The following is a 24,074-nucleotide window of genomic DNA, read 5'->3' as shown; positions in this document are numbered from 1 at the left end:
CATCGACTGGGGTATTTTGTGATTAAGATGTACATCATCGGCAAGTCAAAATTCGTGACACTGAAATCCTACTCAGACGAGAACAGGATCGCTTTGCTTTAGAGCTAAATCTTGGTAAATTCGAGACTATGTCATGTCAAAACAAAACACCAACATATTGTCAGAAAACATCATGTTTAACCATTCTAATGGACGACTGCCTTTGCTCAACAAAGCCGTGCACGACTGTTGCAGCGATGAGGTGAGGGTGAGAGGAGAGTAGAATGTGTTGGGCCGTGAGACACTGCGAAGATTAGCTCTGATCGATAATAAAGTCACTAAAACCACCAGCTACATATAAAGCGGCCTTTTAAGCAGCGCTTGTTGAATTTATATTTTAGTACACAGTTCTCTTCCACAAAGAGCCGTAGCCTCTCGTTGCATAGAGTCATGTAGCGCTAGCCGTTAGCCGCAAGTGCTAACCAGCCTCTTTATTAGTGTTTTAGGAGGAGTTTGAACACTGGGGGAAATGGGATCACAGATAACTCCAAAACTAGGGATGCACCGATCCGATATTAGAGGTGATACTGGCGTTATCGGTTATCGGCTACAATTATCCTATATACTGAACCAAGACCAGCTTTGGCTCTCAACGCATTAAAGGGATATTTCAGGATTTTTGACATGGAGATGTTTTTTTTTGTAATTCATGCAGTTCTTATGTTTGAAGAGTTTCGTGGCGCTAGGCTAGTGCAAGGCTGGTGCATTTCTATGGTATCAGCTAGCCTGCATTAAAAACAGTCTGACCCGCTCCACAGTGCACCTGAGGCAAATCACTTATAACACCAGACTAACCATATAAATGTCTGTGTCCATAGAATAATTTTTGGAATATAACTGATCTTTCATCACATGAATGATCGCATTTTCAGGGACTATTTTCTAGCAGATCACTCCGCCGCTGCGTAGCTTATACAACCACGAAGCTGATGCTGCTCAAATATAAGGTATTTTAAATACAAAATGGTTAAAAATATTCTATCGACACAGACATTTATATGGTTAGTCTGGTGTTATAAGTGATTTGCCTCAGGTGCTCTGTGGAGCGGGTCAGACTGTTTTTAATGCAGGCTAGCTGATACCATAGAAATGCGCTAGCCTTGCACTAGCCTAGCACCACGTAACTCTTCAAGTATAAGAACTGCATGAATTACAAAAAAATATATATATCTCCAGAAATCAGCAACACTCAAGATAACTAGGAAATGAGGCCCTATGTCAAAAATCCTGAAATTTCCCTTTAAGGTGGACTTAAAATCCTCCGCATTAGCCCCATCCTTCGACTTAGAACAAAGGTTTACTGTCTGTTTTATGCCTGAGAGTTGACCGTATCCAGTATCGTTAGACTCAATAATATCGTTTATCGCGATACTTTCCTGCCTCAATATATCGAACTTCAAATTTGTTATCGTGACTGGCAAGTGATTTGCCTCAGGTGCTCTGTGGAGCAGGTCAGACTGTTTTTAATGCAGGCTAGCTGATACCATAGAAATGCACTAGCTTTGCATTAGCCTAACGCCACAAAACTCTTCAACTGCATGAACTACAAAAAAAAATATCTCCAGAAATCAGCAACACTCTGGATAACTGGCCCTATGTCAAAAATCCTGAAATATCCCTTTAAAAACACAACTTTTAACACCTACATCTAAGTGAATATGGGCATGCTGTATGTCATTTTAATGCTAAGAACCCGGAGAATTCAATTGCTACAGTTTTAACCATCACAACTGTATTTTTGATCGCCACGCAAAATAAGTGGTTAGCATCAGTATGCTAAAGCTAGTGGGAGCTAGCATCAAGGCTGGGTCAGAATAGAAATAACTGATGTAACTTATTTGTAATGATCAGATCACTTCATGTGAGTTGTTCATATTAATGTGACCTCAAGCCTGTCCTAAGGAAATATAGTGTGGAAAAGTCCAGTGATCCTTGTTAAATGGGTATCCAAGAGTTTATCAATAGATATAACTGATAATTGATCTGTAACATCATAAACTTAAGACAGTCTCTTTGTATCGATAAATAACAGATATGAGGATAAGCCACAGTCTAACGGCCTCTTTTTTTTACCCTGTCAGAACTTTTATGTAACAAAAATGAGTAGACAGCCACTGGCACTTCACCCTGGAAAGCTAGCAGCCAAGATGATATTTCAACATAATTAAAGGAAAAGACTTGACTTTTGACTCATCATGCATGAAATGTAGAAATCCTACTTGGAGAAGGATGGAGACCTCAGCACCTAAGCTCCTGGTCTCAGATCCACTGTTGTGTTGCACCAGTGTTTACCGCGGTGGTGCCTTGTGTATGGTGTGGTCGGGGGAAGTCAGTGGTAGTAGCTTTAGTTTACCGCCACAGTCTGCACAAGTCAGATTACCATCACAACACAAGCAGAAGATCTTTGTTCTTCGATAACCTTATGATTTTCAAAGCAACCACTTCCTCCACATGTGACCGAGACGGCAAGAATCCGCAGTCAAGCTCCAAAGCGATATGATAAAAGAAATATATATATGTGGCCCGCTGCAGCAGCAAGAACAGCAGTAAATAATATAGAACGAGTATCATGAAACTTGAATTGAAGAACAAGTGAGTGAAAATGATGTAGAAGATCAATAGTATTTCCCCCTTCAATCCAAATGAAATCTCAAAAATTCCAATAGCATTTGACATAAACATTCTATATGTCCTTTGGTTTGGTTTCTTGAGAACCACCCCGGTTACTGGCACGTCTTCGCCGCACACTTACAGTATGCCTACAAACACGCGCCTATGCGAAACCACAGCAGCTCTTAAAGACGGGAGCGGAGCTTTGAGGTTAGATGTGAATGTAACACAAGCCGACCTTGATGAAAATACATTTATTCTAAAGGAAGCAGAAAATGACATCACAGGAGTTTGAGGAGACTCTGAACATTTGCATGAACTGGTCTCATGTCATTCAGTTGTGGCTAATAAACAATGCAGCATCGATATTTTATGTTTTACCATTTGAAAAAGTGCCTGTGCAGGATGGTTCATCCCCCGTAACTCCGCTGCTCTGCCTAGATCACAGCGTATGTTTATATATTTACCTAGGTGCGAGTGTGTCCTTCGTTACAGTTCAGGCGCTGCATCATCTCATTTGTTTAATTTCAATGCTGGGCTGTGTTTACAATGCACTGTTTATCCATGTCTTTAAAAATATAAAAGTTCTCCAAAAACACAGTGACTCCTATTCAAGTGGCCTAACAGTGACAAACTGCTTCCTGCTTCAGTTTTACACGATAAAAGTCACTGCATGTTATCGCTTTAGTAAGACTCTTATTATGAAAGGGTCCGACAGCGACAGAGTGTTACATTTACAGATGCCAAACAACAACAAGCTTTTACCAAACTTACTCTTTTACTTACTTCTACTTAATTTTATTAAGTAGAGTTTTATGGAGTTTTATTGTGTTTTTCATTTATAAAGTGAGTTTGCTTTAGGTCCAAGTCTGTTACTGCTGTGTTGATTATCAAATAGTTCAATAAATTAGTGTAGCATTTTTCTTCTTCAGTGTGTAATTTAAGTAATTTTGTCATTATAAACAAATTGTGAAAAAATCGAAATCGTAAGTTTATAATTTGAAAATCATTATATTCTATTTTTGACATATCGCCCACCCCTAATCTCTTATTGGTCTTTCCGATGCAAAAAACAGGTCTCTGAAGATATCGGCCGATACTGTAAAATATACAATATATCGTCTCTTTCCCCCTCGCTCGTCTCCTTCCCCCTCGCCCGCCTCCTTCCCCCTCGCCCGCCTCCTTCCCCTCGCTCGTCTCCTTCCCCTCGCTCGTCTCCTTCCCCCTCGCCCGCCTCCTTCCCCCTCGCTCGTCTCCCGCCTCCTTCCCCTCGCTCGCCTCCTTCCCCCTCGCTCGTCTCCTTCCCCCTCGCCCGCCTCCTTCCCCTCGCTCGCCTCCTTCCCCCTCGCTCGTCTCCTTCCCCCTCGCCCGCCTCCTTCCCCCTCGCTCGTCTCCTTCCCCTCGCTCGCCTCCTTCCCCCTCGCTCGTCTCCTTCCCCCTCGCTCGTCTCCTTCCCCCTCGCTCGCCTCCTTCCCCCACGCCCGCCTCCTTCCCCCTCGCCCGCCTCCTTCCCCTCGCTCGCCTCCTTCCCCCTCGCCCGCCTCCTTCCCCCTCGCTCGTCTCCTTCCCCCTCGCTCGCCTCCTTCCCCCTCGCTCGCCTCCTTCCCCCTCGCTCGTCTCCTTCCCCCTCGCTCGTCTCCTTCCCCCTCGCTCGTCTCCTTCCCCCTCGCTCGCCTCCTTCCCCCTCGCTCGCCTCCTTCCCCCTCGCTCGCCTCCTTCCCCCACGCCCGCCTCCTTCCCCCTCGCTCGCCTCCTTCCCCCTCGCTCGTCTCCTTCCCCCTCGCCCGCCTCCTTCCCCTCGCTCGCCTCCTTCCCCCTCGCTCGCCTCCTTCCCCCTCGCTCGCCTCCTTCCCCCACGTCCGCCTCCTTCCCCTCGCTCGCCTCCTTCCCCCACGTCCGCGTCCTTCCCCCTCGCTCGCCTCCTTCCCCCTCGCTCGTCTCCTTCCCCCTCGCCCGCCTCCTTCCCCCTCGCTCGTCTCCTTCCCCTCGCCCGCCTCCTTCCCCCTCGCTCGTCTCCTTCCCCCTCGCCCGCCTCCTTCCCCTCGCTCGTCTCCTTCCCCTCGCCCGCCTCCTTCCCCCTCGCTCGTAGGCTGATGTCTGAGAAAGCGTGCGTGGGCGGCAGCTGCTGTGTGAAAGCGTTGCTCCTCTTCGGTGTCTGCCCTCTGGCTCTGACTGAGAATCCTGTACACGGATACAGACCCTGTCACTCCGGGACACTAAAAACAGCATCGAGTTTACTACGACTCCAGTGACAATAGACTCGCACGATGAATGAATAAAAAAACATCACTATCTCTTCATGTTTCATCAAGTACAACCAGCTAACCATTAAGTTTTAGTTCTGAAATGCAGCGCTATGATCAGTATTTCATGGATTTTGTTGTGAAATTAGACAAAACTAAGCAGTGTCCCTTCTGGATTTTAAGATAAGATAAGATAAACCTTTATTGATCTCACAAAGGAGAAATTCACTTGTTACAGTCGGCGTTCAAGAAGATCACTCAGAGTTAATAAAGTGCAGCTGATACAGAGATTATTGCACATGTTACTTCACAGTCTTATTGTACAGTCTGACAGCAGTGGGGATGAAGGCTTTGCGGTAGCGCTCCGTCCTGCACTGAGGGTGTCTCAGTCTACCACTGAGAGAGCTGCACAGGCTCTTCTGCAGTCCCGTGCAGTGGGTGGGAGGTGTTGTCCATGATGGAGGTGAGCTTGGCTAACACCCTCCTGTCCCTCACCTCCTCCACAGAGTCCAGGGGGCAGCCCAGGACGGAGCTGGCCCTCCTGACCAGCTTGTTCAGTCTGTTCTTGTCCCGCTCTGTGCTGCCCGGGGCCCTGCACACGGCAGCGTAGTGGAGAGCAGAGGCCACCACAGAGTCAGAAAAGGTCCCTCAGTCTCCTCAGAAGGTGGAGGCGACTTTGGCCCTTCTTGTACAGAGCGTTGGTGTTGTGGGACCAGTCCAGTTTATTGTTGAGGTGAACACCCAGGTACTTGAAACTGTCCACCTCCTCAATGTCCTCCCCCTGGATGTTCAGCGGTGTGTGCGGTAGTGACTTCCTCGTGAAGTCGATCACCATCTCCTTCGTCTTACTGATGTTCAAGCACAGGTGGTTGCGCTCACACCAGTCCACAAAGTCTATGATGACTGACCGGTACTCCAGGTCGTTCCCCTTAGACACACAGCCCACGATGGCGGAGTCGTCGGAGAACTTCTGGAGATGACAAATGCCGTGACAAGCCGATGTGTTCTGAGACACTTTGCGCATTAATTAATCTGTGCTGCCATTTGTTTGTTAGCATGTAATTCACATAGCATTACAGGTTTTTAGCGCATACAAATCAATTAAACTTCACGTTGAAATGCAAACCAACAAAGACCGTGATGATTGACAGCTTTTGCGCACACACGTTTGTAATGCTATCTTAGTGAGGACACTCAGACATAATGTATTACCCAGACCCTAACCCTGAACCCTAACCATAACCCAAACCTTAATCCTAAACTTAACCCTAATCCTAACCCTAACCTTAAAAGGAATAGGCCACCATTTTTACATACTGAGATATCTTCTTACCTTAGCTTAGTAAAGTGAAGATATTACGGCGCGGATGTCGAACTACTCCTGGTATTATTACGCCTTACAATATAGTTCCCCTCTTTATCCACTTAGGAAATCCACATTGTTTAAGTTTGTGTAATTATACTTTTGTAGTGTAACACTTAACACTAACACGTAACTAGGCCTGCACCGATGCCACTTTTCCTTAAACCGATACGAGTACTTTGATTTAAATACTTGCCGATACCGAATACCGATACAAGTACAAGGCATTTTCTTCAACAGACCTTTTGAAGTGAATAGACGGCTTATATTTTTATTTATTTATATAATTTTTTTCACAGCAGATTGGTTAGTAATTAGTTAATTTACTCATTTACATTTCCTTAAGTAAAGTAGGCGACACTTTTAAGAGAAGTTATATCAGAATTGTACAGATGCCATTTTATTATTATTTTTTTCATTCAATATTATTTTTCATTTTTAGAACAGAACAGCTCATGTCCAAAAGCTCCTCAATGCTTGTGCTTTATTAATTAATGTATTTTTATTTATTAATAGTATTGAGATGTTACTTATTATTGCAGATAAATGGTCTTTTCTCCTTTACTTCAGCTCTGTGTGGATTTTCTCGAGTGGTTTATAGCAACTTATCCAGTAGATCTTTTTCGCTCAATATAAACGTGCTGTATCTCTTTATTTTGTATTTTCTGAGGACTTTTTAGTCGCTGGGTTAGTTTTTCAGATGAATAAGGTCCAGGGCATAAAACTGCGTTAGAATCGCCAGAACTGTTAGCTGTGAGTTAGTGGCTAGTTAGCAACATTAGCAACATTAGCCTGTATCTTGTAAACACTGCAGACTCCACGCTGCAGCACTAACAACATTTAGCTCTGGTTAAATCGGGACCTCGGTAGTACAAGCATGTGGTATCGTTCCAGGTCTAGATGATTTACTGTATGTTTGTACCATATTATGAACAATTTTAGCAAACGTAAACTCAGACGTAGCACAGATGCTAAAACAAATAATCTGGTGCAAGCTAAACAATGCCACCTCTGCTCCCCACCTGGTGTAAAACAACAAAGAGAGCCCCCCCTCAGCGGCAGGAGCAGAGGTACAAACAGGCGCAGCTGCAGCGTGTGTGAGTGGGATAATACTATTACCGCACTGGCCTCATGTGAATCACATTTAGGACTGTTCTGCTTCTGTGCTGAACCAGGGCCAGAGAATCTATGACAACAAACAACACAAACAACACAGCGGAGGCAGGAAACCAAAACACAAGATAAAACTGGTGGAGTTCATATGTGTCGGTCGAACCGAGAAAGAAAAATCACAACAAAACGTGTTCTTGTTATTATTAGTAGGGCTGGGTATCGTGTTTTGTTTTTGTTCTTCGATACCAGTACTTTAACAATACTTGGTTTTCGATTTCGATACCTGAACGATTCTTTTTTCGATACCTGTACTAAAATATGTGTCGTCTAGAACAAGAAAACAGAACAATACTGTGTGGAAGATCTGCAATTTCAGAAATCAGCTTCATCTCAAATGGAAATATTTGTAATAAAAAAGGGCATAAATGAGGGGAAAAAATTGTGAAAAGAAGAAAAAAAAGAAAAAATTGAAAAAATGGGGCAAACATTGGGCAACGAAATTGTATTTTTTTCTTATTAATAAATAAATTGGGCAGAAATAGGGAAAAGGATTTCATAATAATAATGCCTTACACTTGTATTGCGCTTTACAAGCCTGTATGACCAAGTTTCTCAAAGCGCTACAATGTCGTCATTATTCGTTCACTCCATACTCAGTGGTGCTGTTGCAGCCACAGATGCCCTGAGGTAGACTGACAGAAGCGAGGCAACCAGTTTGTGCCGTCGGCCGCTCCGACCATCACCAACCACTCACTCACTCACCACATTCACTCACGCTTCCTGGTGTTACCAAACGATCTCCCACCCAAGTCCTGCCAGGCCCTTCCCTGCTGAGCCTCCAGGGTCTGCTGGGATTGGGCAGAGCAAAGGCGGTGTGGCCACAATAAAAGATTTGGGGGAAATCATTTATTTGAGCTGAAACAACCAAGTCACTTCCTTTGTCCCCGGACCAACAGCATCAAAACTTGGATCTAAAGATTGTAGTTTAGCTTATTTAGTTGGGACAGAGCAAGTTAATGAACACGCCACAATCCGTCACCCATGCGCCCTCTCATTCATCCTGGCCTATTGTACATGTTTTTAGTGGTAGAGGAAACCGCAGTACCTGAAGGAAACAGGGGGAGAACATGCAAACTCCAGACAGAAAGGCCCGTCCAGGTGGGAATCGAACCCGGACCTTCCTGCTGTGAAGCACGAGCGCTAACCGCTGTGCTAACCACTGTGCTATTGTACTTTAATTTTTTCTTATATTTGTAGTAGCTAAACTTCTTTTCGATATCATACTGGTATTGTTTAACAGTACCCAGCCCTAATTATTCACTTTTCAAAATGCCAGAGTCGACCATTATTAATCTACTCCAAGGACAAACTACTGTAGCCACACCTGCCCTTATGCTGACTGGCAGAAATGTGTCAGTCAGTCTGTGCCAATGACCTTTATGACGACCAATCACTGAAGTAAAATAAAGTGCAGTTGAAACTATATGTACAATAAACAAAGAATATTTAATAAAGTGGTTTAGTAGTTCTTAAGTGTCTTATTCGGGGAAAAAATGAACCACATTTACCATCATTTTAAGATCCTCTCATGCACTTTTTCAACACGCCCAAATCGAGACATTTATTCTGGGCCTGCAATAAAAATAGGCTTCTGAAAATGCAGAATGTTGCCTGTTGTTGTAGTCACGGCGCAGTCCCGGCCCGGTGCTGGGCCAGTGCCACACAGCAGGGCGTTTCCTTCAGTGCCCACTCACTGACTTACAGCCCCCTGAGGCCTGAGTCACATGGTCCGGACGCATTTCTCACTGATGACTTCAACTTTGGCCCAACAGCTACTGCCCAGGGAACTCTCGGCCGGCTTTTCCTTAATATGTGGTCCCGGGGCGAAGGAGGTTATGAGCGTGATGTCATGAAAGAGTAACAGCAGGGCAGATCGCATCCCATATGATCCCAGTTAATCTGACATTGTCAAAAAAGAAAACAAAAAAACATACGGTACTAGTAGGGGTGGGAGATAGACAAAAATGAGCGTCTCGGGGTTTTTTTTCAGTATCTCGATATCAATATTCAGACGCACAGATACACAGGAGGGAAAGAGAGAGAGAAGGCGACGACTTTGACCTGAGACTTATGTGAGATCTGAAAAAAACAGGCGAGAAGGATAATATTAGCCTGAACCGCGTTTGTATCGTTGTTTTCTTCACCGTGTTGTTAGTTAGCTCCAGAATATGTTGAATATGTTGACTCTTCTAGTTTGCACTTTGTTTGGTATAAGGTGTTAAATTTGAAGGCCAAAAGTTCAATACATTTCGATTAAAATAGTTGCTTAAAGTTTTCTTTGTACTGACTACAATATTTGCATTATACTCAATATCATCATTTATCGCGATATTTTCTGAGACGATATATCGTCCTCAAAAAATTTTTATCGTGGCAGGCGCACCTCGATACGATACGCGTAGGCCTGTCACGATAACAAATTTGAAGTTCGATATATTGAGGCAGGAAAGTCGCGATAAACGATATTATTAACTCTAACAATATTAGATACTGTCAACACTAATGCTGCGTCCACACCAAATGCGTTTTGGGCGTCAAAAACGCGGCTAAAGCCTGTAGTGGGACGCTTGTGCTTACTAAAGTCAGACGTTTGTCACAAATGTCACCGGGCGTCAAGACGCTCTGGCCGCCCGTCAGCTCAGAGTGCGTTCGTAGCCATCTTGGAAGTAGCTATTGCCTGAAAAATACCTGCTACAGCTCATTGTTGATCAAAAGTCTGCAATAAACCACAAATGCGTGAAGGCCGGCTCAGTGTGTGATCGTCATAAAGCTGCTCTATGTCGTTAGTGCATAATGCTTGTTTTCATGGGAGAAAACCGGAGCTCAAAGTGAGCTAACTGAGCTAACAAGCTGGTTTTCTCCTGGAGCTAATTGTAGATGATGTGAGTAATAAACTACAACATCAGCCCAGCTCAGTGTGGGATCATTGTTCTTTATTGACTTTATTTGTGCATATTTCTCGTTTTCATGTGAGGACCGGAAGTTTAGCTTAGCATTAGCTTCCTCCGGTGCTAATGCTACAACAGGCATCCTCGAGGCCCAAACACATTCCCAGCACAGATTCAGCCACTGAAATAACCTTTCTTGTCTTTTAATCCTGGGTGTTTCGGTAATGAAACACCGATGTGTGTCTTTGTAAAAGTCCCAGAGCTGCTGTAGCTCCGGTTCACTATGAAGCTAAACCTCCGTGACTTGTTTACATTTGTGGGGCCGGCATAGGATCTGCCCCGGTGGCTCAGCTACAACGCACGTCACTGTGGGGGGAAGCTCCTGATTGGTCGACGCTCGCGAATTTCTCCTCGAGAAATGCCCTGGAGGCGTCAAAAGCTTACCAAGCTTCAAAACGCTGCGGGACCTCTTGACGCCCCCTCGAGGCGCATCCTCCATGTATTTTAAATGTAAACCTGACGCTTTGGAGGCGCGGGCCGCGTTTGGTGTGGACGCACCATAAGGCATAGAAAAGACAGCAAACCTTTGTTCTAAAAGTGCATCATCATCTCCTAAAATACCACACAAGCCGCAATAAACATGAAATATTATGAAACTCAATTTGCTTCAGTTAAAAATCAAAGTTTTACAAAGAAAAAATAGGGGGAAATGCTAATAAATGTACCGACGATAAATATCGAGCCCAAAAATATATCGTTCAACTGTTATTTATTGAATGATAAGTCGATATAGTAATTATCGTGACAGCCTTAGATACGCGAATCGTCACGTACTCCTGAACGGTTCTGAATCTTAATCTTAATCCATAACGATGAATTACAGATACGATATATTGAGCACAGCCCCGGGTTTGATGTATTTTAAGAGTATTTTAACATATTTTTAAGCTGTTATTTCTCAAAATCCCTTTGCTGGACATATTCAAAATTTTCTGAAAATATGGGATTTCCTACTTTTAGACCCTCCCTGGGCTTAAGAAGTTCTGCAGAGCCAGAGACGTGGAGGTCTCAAAGAGCAGAGACAGGTATGAGAGTGGATGTAACCTACTTTCTGTCTCTGGGCAGGAGGAGGCAGTACCTCTCACTGCTCTGAATAATTTACACCCATGTAGAAATAAAAATGCATTCTCTTCCTCCGACTCTGCCGATGCTGAAGCAAGTCAAATGTGGTCCCAAGCATGGTCCCCTGTGGTCCCGAGGTGTGGGCGAGAGAGACCGGGTCTATGTACCACATCAATCTACAATGAGTTATATCATCAATATTTAAGCCGTTTAGTCAGTTATCAATACATCACACTTTCAAAGGAAACATCGAACACAATCAACTTCATTCACACGGTTTTCAGTAATTCTGTTCACTTTGGTCAAGAGTCAGACTGATTTTACAGATACAATAATAGAATCAGATACAATAATAGAATCAGATACAATAATAGAATCAGATACAATAAAATAATCAATCTTAAAGCGTTTGAGGAGAGGAAAAACTTTTGCCGCTGTGTTTGCTGCTGATAGGACGAAGCGCCTCGTTTTAGCCAATCACAGCCAAGTCTCAAAACCACGAATCTATTAAATATTCAGTTTTGAAATGTTTTTTTTCTAGCAGCACCTTGTGTTTTTCTGCTTTGGTAAATATTACACTCTTCACTCTTCAATATATCACAAAATCACTAAAGAACTTATAATTGTGCAAAAATTGTGCAGTTTTAATTTCCGCTCCATTCTTTTGACACAATTTGCTGAAAAACAAATGACTTAACTTGTTACTAGGGCTGAAAGATATATCTGTATCATGAAATCCCTTTAGTACAGGAGGGTGTTAGCCAAGCTCACCTCCATCATGGACAACACCTCCCACCCACTGCACGGGACTGTAGAAGAGCTGAGCAGCTCTCTCAGTGGAAGACTGAGACACCCTCAGTGCAGGACGGAGCGCTACCGCAAAGCCTTCATCCCCACTGCTGTCAGACTGTACAATAAGACTGTGAAGTAACGCCGACTGTAACAAGTGAATTTCTCCTTTGTGAGATTAATAAAGGTTTATCTTATCTTTTATCTTATCTTACTTTGTAAAAAGAAAATCCAACCCAAACTAAATGCAACAGTTGAGTTTAGCCTAAACTGTTTAGGTGAAGCTGTTGCGTCTGTTTCACAATCAGTGAAGTGAAGCTCTGTTGGATTTTGTAGAAAGTCCTGAACTTAGCCTTAAATGCTGACTCTGCGAAGTGCATTATAACCGTCTAATGCACGGCTCCGAGTTGTTTAATCCGCTTATACCAGTGTCCCACAAACGTAACATTTATAATAAATGTTTTTTTCATTTACTAAACTCACTAAATATGCCAGACCACCTGGACTATTTTATGTGGGTTATTAGCCGGTCACTGAAAGCTCGTCTCAGAGCGAGTCATTCTCCGCAGCTACGAGGATCTCAGTCAGGCTCAAACAAACAACATCAGCACACGCTGCATCGCCGAACACCGATATGCGGCACTCGTGGGCAGGAGTTATTTCACTTTTACGCTGTTTAACCTGAAGCTAGCTTGCTAGCTCAATGAGCTCAACTGTTTATGGAAACAGCTGCGGTGGAGTCCGCTTACACCTGGGCCCCCCCAACTGAAACTTTTATGTTTGACTTTACTAATCCAGCCAAATATGTTTAAATGCTGGATCATTTTATGTACGCCTGAAAATCATGAATAGTGCCTTAACCGTTTTCAATAGAAATGTAAAGCTCATTTTATTAACAGTAGGCTAACCTAGCTGCTCACTCTCCTCTACTTCGCATTTATCAAACGTTTAGTTTTGGCCAAAAGCGTTGAAATTAAACACAAAATCCATCTCATACGCGTTTATCTGATTCAGCCGTGTCATGCGTTGCTATGGCGATGCCCACAGCGGAGTGATATCCCAGTGATTTAACTACCGGACTACGTGTGCGGTTATACCAAAATAATGCACGCTTGTTAGCACCCACCAGCCCACACGCACACGCACACGCACACGCACACACACACACACACACACACACACACACACACACACACACACACACACACACACGGCTTAAATAGGTCAGCACTTCACTCTCAGGAAAATCCATCGCCCACAATGCAACAGGGCAAACAGAGGAAGACATCAGCATCTGTCACAGCAGCAAACATGGCTGAAACAGAGTTAAAACTGAGCCAACGCTAAACAACGTCCTCCATGTAAAAACAGATACAACTGAGATGATTGTTTTAGGCCCACAAAAACAAAGAGAGGTTCTCATCGGTCAACTTGAAACTCTTTTCACTGGGACCGAAAAAAAAAGTCAGAAATCTCAGAGTAATCATGGACTCAGTCCTGAATTTTAACAGTCATATAAAGTCCATTAGCGGCCTACTACCACCTAAAAAACATTGCTAAAACAAAAAACACAGTGTTGTAAACCAGACCTGGAGAGACTAATTCATGCTTTTGTCTCCAGCCGGTTAGACTATTGTAACTGGAACTGCAGAACATCCAGAACGCTGCTGCTCGAGCCCTGACCAGAACCAGGAAACACGACCATATTAGTCCAGTGCTCCGGTCTCTGCACTGGCTTCCTGTCACTCAGAGAATAGAATTTTAAACAGCTCTGCCTGTTACAAGTCTTTTCATGCTCGGGCACCAAAGTCTATAACTGACATTAGGGATGCACCGATACCACAGGCTTGCACTCATACTCGTACTCATTCATCAGGTCCCGATACCACTTGACGTGTGTCCAGCGCTCCTACAGGAACAGCTCCACTGAGGAGATAAAATAGCAACAAACTGGAGAATAGTTTAGTGTAAATCCAATATTCCACATAGAGCTGACTATATTACAGACGACACTCCCTAAATCAGAGTCTGAGCTGGATTTAACCAGAGCTCAATGTTGTCAACGCTGCAGCGTCTGCAGTGTTTACAACATACAGGCTACAGTTGCTAATGTTGCTAACGTTGCTAATGTTGCTTAGCAGTTTTGGCGGTTCTTACGCCGTTATAAAACTAACCCAGCGACTAAAAAAATACTCAGAAAATCCAAATTAAAGGTACTGCATTTTCATATTGAGCGAAAATGAGCTGCAGCAAAACAATGAAAATGTTGTTGCTACTGGATAAGTTACTATAAACACACGAGAAAATCCACACGGAGCTGAAGTAATAAGCAACATCTCAATACTATTGTTAAATAAAAATACATACATGAATAAAGCACAAGCATTGATGAGCTTTTGGACATGAGCTGTTCTGTCTATGATGGGCAGAGCAACAAAAATGATACTGAATGGGGAAAAAATGAAAAAAATAAAATGGCATTTGTTCAATTGTGATATAACTTCTCTTAAAAGTGTCACCTACTTTACTTAAGGAAATGTAAATGAGTAAATTAACTAATTACTAACCCATCTGCTGTGGAAAACTCTATAGTCTATAGTCTATAAACATAAATGTTGAAGAAAATGCCTTGTACTCGTATCGGTATTCGGTATCGGCAAGTACTTAAATCAAAGTACTCGTATCGGTTTTAGAAAAAGTGGGTTTGGTGCATCCCTAGCTGCAGCCGTATGAACCACCTCGGGCCCTGAGAACCTCAGGGAGGGGTCTCCTGGTGGTTCCCAGAGTCGGGACTAAACATGGTGAATCTGTGTTTCAGTTTTATACAGTAAAAGTCTGGAACAGCCTCCGTGAGGACTGAGACAGGCCTGACTATGTTAAAGTCCAGGCTGAAAAAACATTTTTGCTGCTGTCGATTGCATTTCAACGAATTCTAATATTACATATACATATATTTTTAATGTTATTGTATTGATTGATTTATTGTATTGCTTTTTATTGTGTTTTTATTGCTTTTTATCGTGTTTGGTGTTGCTGTAAAGCCCAGTGAGTTGTCGTACATACAAATAAACTTGCCTAAACACAAACTAACTTCCCAATGAACCGCAGATCGACCTGATCCCGGCTCCCGTAACAAAGGCTGATTCTCATGACGGGAAGGAAGCGTGATGCATTTAGTGACTGCGCTGAAAATGGGAAATGTGTCATTTGGAGCCAAACGTCAGGTGGTTCACTGAGCTTACAGAGTTCACAATCAGCCCGAGAGGAAACCCCACCCGAAAACAACCACCGGCCTGACTCAGACCAATCTGCCCCGATGAGAGGCTGAAGATCAACACTCGAGGTCAGCAGGGACGAGTCAGACTGTGGAAGTGAGTGAAGGTCATTCCCATAACATTTATAATACAAGATCAAGAGGAGAAGAGCCATAAATGTTTACCCTGGACATGGAGCTCAACTGTCCCACGAAGAAATGTCCCACAAACAAAAGACTTCACTGAGGTTAGGGCTGCTCGATTATCAAAAAAATAATAATCACGATTTTAGTGTTAATTGAAATCACAATTATTCAAACGATTATTTGTTGCCTTTAAACATTTTTTTTTTTTTTTATATTTTTTTTTATAAAAAAAACTATGCTGAATATTTTCTGTTTTCTGAACAGTCATAAAAGTACAAATGATTTCAAGTTTGCCTCGATTAAGGAGAGGTCTCTGTTTCACACCTGCCCCCTGCTGGCCAGCCCTCACACCTGCGCAAGTAAACTGAGCGTCAAAGGCGTTGAAGGGGCAACAGAAGAGTGATAAAAACAAGACGAGAAAACAAGGGTGAAAACGCAACAAAAAAGCCACAAAAAAAGTATCAACAACACGACAACAACGAGAGGAAGAAGATCTGAGTCACCGTCAATAGAGGCCAATAATACAGACTTCAGAAGATGGCGGCCGCGACACAACGATCTTTCACCAAAGAAAAAAAAAAAAAAAAACAGTGGTGCGCACTGAATGGGTGCTGCTGCCGGATGCTCTCTCATCGAATGCAATTTCTCCATCTGTGAGATCAATAAAGTACCATCTCTCTTATCTCTCTCTCTTTCAGTCAGAGCGGTAAATTAAAGGGCAGCACTTGGACTAATCGAATCCAATCCAATCGTAAATTGAGTTTTTTTATTTAAAACAAATTTGTGTGGGGAAAAGAAATTGCCCAGCTCTACACAAACCTACAAGTTTCTCGAAAAAAGCCCCAAAATAGCGACAAAAACATAAATGAGGATGAAAAGGCAGCAACAAAAATAATCAAAATCGCAGCAAAACAAGGCGACGCAAAAGTGACGACAACATGAGCAAGAGAGGATCAGTTTTGTAGGTCTTAGCTTTCAAATCAGCCATTACCCTGGCCTAGGGCTGGGCAATTAACCTGATTTTAATGGAATCGTGATTTTAATAAAGGTCGATCCCGATTATCGTGTGTTTAAATCGAGGAGAATTGGCCAGTCCTGTCAGCCCAAACAAACAAGAAGCACAGGATGATACATGCGGCACAAAGAGGAGAGGACCTGGTGATTTTACTGTAAAATCAGCTACAAAGTTGCACTAACTCATTTAAAGGTAAAAACAGAAACACTCTGGAGCCTCAGAGGAACAGGACACACACAGGGATGAAGAGTTTACCTTCGAAGAGGAAAACCATCCTCACTATTTGGACCATGTGGATTTGTTTTGAGGCTGCAGTGGTGCATTAGCTGGACTCTAGCAGTGAATTGTAAGTTTGATCGTCTTTTTTTTACTAATAAATGTGCGGTTTACTCATTTCTTCATGCACATATATCAAGCTGGTAGCGCTTCACTCTGTGACGTTGTGGCCTTTTGAGGCTCCGCCCACAAACATGCGCTCTTTTTCTGCTTCTGACATTTTTCAAACATTCCAATGTTTTGCATCTCCTTTGCAGATGTCTGTGTGTTGTTGTTAAGGGATGTTGTCCTGTGAGGGTAGAAGTGTGGAGTTTGTTTTTGCTGCAGTTTTCAGTTTGGCCGCAGCATCTGTTTACCTGCTCGTCCAGGAAAGACCACATTTATGGTTTTTATCTTTTGAAAAAAAAAATCGAATCGAAAATCGAGATCGATCAACATGGGGACAAAAATGTTGATTATTTTTTTCCCCATAATGGCCCAGCCCTACCCTGGCCTATAGGCTGGAAACTCGAGAAGCTTTTAGATTTGGGTAAAGCTGAACTGGAGCAAATGTGCTCGGTTAAGGCGAGAGTTTAGAGGTAAAACGATGTTCCAAATAGCCGTAGCTTAATACCATTGTATTAATACCATTATATATAATACCATTATATTAAGCTACGTATGGCGATGATGAGCGGAGGCAGTCGGGATCGCGAGACACACGTGGAGTTTGTTTACAGCAACAGCAGAAAACACAAACATGATTCTCCTGTAGCCACGTCTGACTGGCTGGATCATTCTGACTGACGAACATGTCGATTACTCAAATGGCGGCAGCGCAAGGCCTTTTGCGGTCAGGTTAAAGCAGTTGCTCAAACCTCAATATCGATGATATTTTTAAATTTCCCCCCAAAGACACATTTCAGCCTAAGCTCGATGAGTACATTATGGCATTAGTTGTTATTCTTCTCTTTGTGCTTGAAATGGCCGAGTAATGAACATAATCTGTGAAATATAGTGGGGGAAAAAGAAAGAATCCCACACACAATGGCCTGGACGTGTTGTGTGAGGTGGACTGCAGACCCCGGTCCATGTGGGTCAGTTGCAGACAACGGTCCATGTGGGTCAGTGGAGCAGAGCGAGCTCCGGCCCTCAGTCTCTCTCGACGAGACAAAAGCAGAAGTGCCTTTGTCGATCAGACGTCTTCCCGTCTCCCTCGTCACGTTACATGCGGTTGAGAAACCACTTCATACGACACGCTTCCTCTGATGCAAGACGCACGACCAGCACGACTGCAATTAGGGCTGGATTAAAGAAGACAAACCAAAACACAAAGGATAATTAAAGGGAGGGTATTACCCAAAAAAAAAAACTTCTGAGAGGTTGTTAGAGTGTTGTTCTTCAAAAACAGACCAGGAGCGGAGTTTCGAGCCTCGAGTATCTCTGAGTAACTTTTTAATCGTAGCAGCTCCTAATAAGCTCCTTCCATCACCTCTCGATCTCTTGTTAAGCTTAATCCATTTATCACGGACTAAAAACACACGCCATAGCTTCACTACAGCCACAGATTTTTGGAACAGCTTTATTGAAACAGCTATGCAGCAAAGGGGAGCGAGAGGAAGAGGGGTGGGAGGGGCTTACGGTGAAACCAGGAAGTGAAACGACTGGATATTTTATTGCATTTTCTAACCAAGTGATAAAGATGTGCTTGAATTGAGAATATTACCAAATAAAAGGCATAATAGCAGCCGATCTAGTGCCAATAAAAGCCGATATATCTTTAAGAGCAAAGTCAGGGCTTTAAAACGAGTCCCCACAACTTTTTGTCACTTCACTGATGGATCTGTGCGAACATTGGACAGAACTAAAGTGGATTTACTTAAAACCAGTGCGATTCCTACAAGAAAAACATCCAATGGTGTTGCAAATGTCAACTCCTTATAACTGCATTTATTGCTGCGATATTTATATTTCTACTACTGCAAATGTTGCATGAGCAGAGAGGGGGCGGAGTTAACTGAATCCAAGCGTCTTGTCTTCCGGGTTGGAATAATATCCCCAGAAAATACTTATATTTCCCACAAAAATGAGTGCTCCATAGTCTATAGTCCCTTGAAATACAACTTTTACTAAACCTCAGTGAATATGATCAGGCGCCATGTCATTTTAACCCATATGTACTTTAAATTGTATTTGAAGTTAAGGAAGATAAACCTATGCATTAATGATACTGAAAAGTGAAGTACCAAAAACTATTTCAAGCAATTTAATTCAAATAAAAGATGCACTTTTATGTCACAACCAATGGCCGCTGGCTGCTCTGCTTTTTGGCCACAACACTAGGGGCCGCCATTGCTGTAGTACCTCCATATAGCCGCAATTCTCCCATTGACATGCATTGGACTTTGGACGCGTGAAAAACTACTTTAGAGCCTGGGTTAGTTACAATTAAAGAAACCAGGCTGGTTTTCGTAAGAACATTTTTCGAAATCTCGTACTTGAGGGTCAGACTGTTAGCATTGGAGCAGCGCGAGCTACACGTCACACAAGGGCCGAGTCTACAGTGAAAATCCCGCCCTTATGCCCTTTTTAGGTACATGCTTCGTCAGAGCTGGGGAGGAGGAGCCTGTAAATCCGCCATGAATTCCCCCATGAGCGTAGTCATTATGGTAAACGGGGAGGAGTGAGGAGAAGCTGTCCATTTATATATACAGTCTACGGTCACACCACAAGTGAGGAGAATCCAGATGTTTAAAGTAGGTTGAGACTTTTTTTTGATTAATTCCAATTAATTAATTACATAAGTTTTAATGCGAATAAAAATATGAATCAGAGTTTACTTTTTTCAGTTTCCTTTGTCCTGCAAGACGTTGCTGAGGGACGAATACGGCGTAAAGACAAAAACTACTACAGTTAAGCCAACACAAAACCTATTTAAAAAGACAATTCTCCAAAATAAATCAATCTGCAAAACGATCACGTAGGCATCACATCTCCACCAAAATAAATCAAAATGTTGGAAAATACAAAGAATTTAAGCATTCATGCCTCAATGCGATGAAGACATTTGAACATTTCTGGACTTCCCCTCTGACAGAACATGCGGCCGGTGATGTGGCCCCGTGATATAAACCCTCAATGCCCACAGGGGACGACCACTTCCTATTTGGGTAACGCTGTTGCAGATGTGAGCGACACAGACAGTTCGTAGTTTTTATTTTAAACCGGCTGTTCAGTCAATGAAAATCCCCTTATCACAAACTCCCCTGTGTTAAAGCGAGACACTGCAGGTGAACAGGGGAAAAATGTCATTTATAGAAATCAATTTCAAACTTCTGCTGAACATTACTAATATAAATGAGAATAAAATGTATTGCAAGATTTCTGTCATTTTGTTTTCATATAATGGATCGACTGTATGGTTTTATTTTATTGACATATTAGTAACAAAGATTTATTCAGAGCGGATTTTGGATCAACTGACAAAATCTGTAAAAACTTAAGTTTTGCCTTGCAAAGGACCAAAGATGTTGTTAGCATTTAAGCCTGTCCCAATGTATTCCTATAGCTCCAAACGGGGTGAAGTTGGAAGCGAGACAGTTCTTCCTGTTTCCTCCCTCCTGCCTCTCCAGGATACTATTTCAATATCTGTGGGTTTGGAGTGAGCAGTACCCGCCGGTCCAGCCTCTTACCACGAAAAAATCCTGTTTTTGTCCCACAGACAAAAAGACAAAGTGTTATCAGTCACCTCGAGTCCCTCTCTAAAACCAACAAATCAGGTTTGAAATCTAGGAGTGATCATGGACTCAGACCTGAACTTAAACAGCCTTTTTACCATCTGAAAAACATGGCTAAGATCAGAGGAATAGTGTCAAAACCAGACTTAGAGAGACTTATTATATTTGCCTGGATTCACCTGAACTTTTAATTGTCATATTTATTGCTCTGTTTTATTGCCTTGATGTTTGTTGCAGCCCTTTGAGGCGACTTCTGTTGTGATATTGGGCTATACAAAACCATTAAACTTGAAACTTGAAACTTATCCATGTGTTTGTCTCCAGCAGGTTAGACGACTGTAACGGCTGCAGAACATCCAGAACCAGGAAATACGACCATATTAGTCCAGTGCTCCGGTCTCTGCACTGACTTCCTGTCGCTCAGAGAATAGACTTTAAAACAGCTCTGCTTGTTACAAGTTTTTTCATGGTTTAGCTCCAAAGTACATCTTAGTACAGCCGTAGTACAGCCGTATGAACCATCTCAGGGAGGGGTCTCCTGGTGGTGCCCAGAGTCAGGACTAAACACGCTGAGACTAAAGCTAAAATCTGGAACAGTCTTCATGAGGATGTGAGACAGGCCTCAACTGTGACAATGTTCAAATCCAGGCTGAAAACAGTTATTTTTGCCCATATGACACTGAAAGTATTTTATCTGTTTTCTTGTATTTTATGCAACTGTGAAGCACTTTGAATTGCCTTGTGTATGAATTGTGCTCTACAAATAAATCTCTCCTTGCCTTTAAAACATGTTTGTATAATCCAGTGTGTTCTGTACTGCGTCCGTGTTTTCATCAGTTTATTGAAGCGTATAATTCCTCTGATCCGAATGTCATAAAGCTTTTCCTCCTCCCTTCAGGCGATGTTTCCGTTTCACTCGTGTCTTTATGATGTAGTAGAGGTGGTTATGTTGCTCCAAATTCAGATCTGTTTTTTTTTTTTTCCTGAAAGTGTGTTTTGGACTCCACAGCTTCCTTCTCAGTCTTGTACCTAACAATATGTTCATAGTTTTTTTTTTCTTTTAAGGGTCCTAACCTTATTTATTAAAGGGATATTTCAGGATTTTTGACATAGGGCCTTTTCCTAGTTATGGATTTATTTATTTTTTTGTAATTCATGCAGTTCTTATATTTGAAGAGTGAAGTGGCGCTAGGCTAATGCAAGGCTAGTGCATTTCTATGGTATCAGCTAGCCTGCATTAAAAACAGTGTGACCCGCTCCACAGTGCACCTGAGGCAAATCACTTATAACGCCAGACTAACCATATAAATGTCTGTGTCCATAGAATAGAAGAATTTTGAGGGAATATTTTCTAGCAGATCACTCCACCGCTGCGTAGCTTATACAACCACGAAGCTGATGCTGCTCAAATATAAGTTCTTTTAAATGCAAAATGGTTAAAATTACTCTATGGACACAGACATTTATATGAGTCTGGTGTTATAAGTGATTTGCCTCAGGTGCACTGTGGAGCGGGTCAGACTGTTTTTAATGCAGGCTAGCTGATACCATAGAAATGCGCTAGCCTTGCATTAGCCTAGCACCACAAAACTCTTCAAATAAAAGAACTGCATGAATTACAAAAAAAATATCTCCAGAAATCAGCAACACTCTGGATAACTACGAAATGAGGCCCTATGTCAAAAAACCTGAAATATCCCTTTAAAGGAATAGGCCACCGTTTTTACATACTGAGATATGCTCTTACCTCACTTTAGCCGGGTTAATATATCCCCGTCTGGTCTTTGTCCGTTTTGTACCAAGCTCTTCCACGTGTTCCCTATTTAAATAAAGTTACGTGAAGTGTTTTCATGCGAAGTATATTTACACAGAAATGTAGCATGTCGATTTTATAAGCAAATAAAAAGGGGGACTATATTGTGAGGCGTAATGATACGAGGAGTAAAACGTCCGCGCAGTAACTCCTAAAGGTTATTGACGGAAGTGAGCGGGGGAAGTCTTTAGGAGTTACTGCGCGGACGTTTTACTCCTCGTATCAGTACGCCTCACAATATAGTCCCCCTTTTTATTTGCTTATAAAATCGACATGCTACATTTCTGTGTAAATATACTTCGCATGAAAACACTTCACGTAACTTTATTTAAATAGGGAACACATGGAAGAGCTTGGTAGCTTCTATCGTGAGCTTTTTTGGAGCTATGTGACATGTGGGAGAGGCTGCGTATGTGCTCCGTTTGCCTGGCAGAGCGCACGGACAAAGACCAGACGGGGATATATTAACACGTCTAAAGTGAGGTAAGAGCATATCTCAGTATGTAAAAACGGTGGCCTATTCCTTTAAGCTTTGAACCGCAAAAATAAAAGCTTGTTGAAAAACTGAAGATATCCGCCTCATTCACAAACATGGGCCTTACACCCTCTCCAAATGGTCACAGGGTCAGACCACGGTTTCAGTGTGTACGCGGTCACGTACGGCCCCCGACACATCACACGCCGGTTTATTTGTTGACTCGGTGTTGAAATGCGGCGTGTTTTGGCAGTAGGTGTTTGCCCTGGTGTCCTTTTCCCCCTGTGGATGTGAGCCGGGGCAGGAAGCAGATGTGGACAGTGGTTAATCTCCGGCATCTGGGACAGGAGCGTGTTCTCAGTCCTTCCTCCTCTGTGTGTGTGTGTTTAATCACTGCAGAGATATTGACCCGGTGCTCATAAACCTCGCATTGTGAGTATACTGTACTTTAGAGATTGCAGTAGCGTTTCTACACCAGCACTTCAGACATTGTACTGCAATACCAGATATTGATAAAACTGCTGTATTGTTGCACCGAGTATCAAAGTATTCCAATCCTATCTAATATTTTGTCCCAGCCCTATTATAACTATTTTTAGTCACTGAGTTCCTACAACACTGAAGCTGAATCGCTCTAAATGCGTTACTTTGCACTAATCTGTTTGTTGAAGTTTAACAGATGAACAACAGTAAATATATTTGAAGTTGAGCTCAAGCCTCTATTTATATATTCAATGACGGAGTTGCAAAAAGCAGTTTTGAATTGAAAATGTTGCTTTTGGTTTGCGATTAAAATGTGATTAATTAATTACAGACCTGTAATTGACTCGATTAACCTCTTAAAGGTAAAGCCTTAAAGGGATGTTTCAGGATTTTTGACATAGGGCCTTATTTCCTAGTCATCCAAAGTGTTGTTGATTTCTGGAGATATTTTTTTTTGTAATTCATGCAGTTCTTATATTTGAAGAGTTTAGTGGTGCTAGGCTAATGCTATGCTAGTGCATGTCTATGGTAACTAGTAGCCTGCATTAAAAACCTCTTCAAAATCATGGGGTCGTCCTCCAAACGTTGCCATATCTGACTTGTAGAAAGCTCCTTTGTGAATTCCACGTGTAGTAATGCGGCCGCAGGTAAACAAACTACTGAAGATCC

The 24,074-nt window shown here is 42.6% G+C and overlaps 1 protein-coding gene across 2 annotated transcripts in view; it reads right to left on the bottom strand.

Moving 5' to 3' along the window:
* ptpn12 (protein tyrosine phosphatase non-receptor type 12) overlaps positions 1-24,074 on the bottom strand; it is a 109,264-nt gene that overhangs the window by 66,284 nt on the left and 18,906 nt on the right. The window lies entirely within an intron of this gene.

The sequence above is a fragment of the Gobius niger genome (genome assembly GCF_951799975.1).
Source record: "Gobius niger genome assembly, chromosome: 2".
NCBI lineage: Eukaryota > Metazoa > Chordata > Actinopteri > Gobiiformes > Gobiidae > Gobius > Gobius niger.
The sequence above is the reverse complement of the archived record's forward strand: the minus strand, read 5'-3'. Positions and strand labels throughout refer to the sequence as shown.